Source organism: Hemitrygon akajei, chromosome 26 (genome assembly GCF_048418815.1).
Source record: "Hemitrygon akajei chromosome 26, sHemAka1.3, whole genome shotgun sequence".
Classification (NCBI taxonomy): domain Eukaryota; kingdom Metazoa; phylum Chordata; class Chondrichthyes; order Myliobatiformes; family Dasyatidae; genus Hemitrygon; species Hemitrygon akajei.
In genome coordinates, this window is record NC_133149.1 from 47,606,322 (window position 1) to 47,606,560 (window position 239).

Below are 239 nucleotides of genomic sequence, written 5' to 3' on the forward strand. Positions count from 1 at the left end.
TTCAAATTTAATTCATTTGCATATCAATGGCACTATCTGTTGGCATTTTCTGGTTCTGCGACTTTTTTCACTTCTGCTGAAATGGAATCACTGATGATCGTTGAGGTTCCCTGTACACACTGACCAGTTCCACTCATATATCATTCAAACAATTAAAGCTGACTGTATCTTCTGAGTCTCATTGGCTGAAATGTGAAAATCTACAGTGTCTCCCAGAAGTTGTAAAAAAGTTTTTGGTA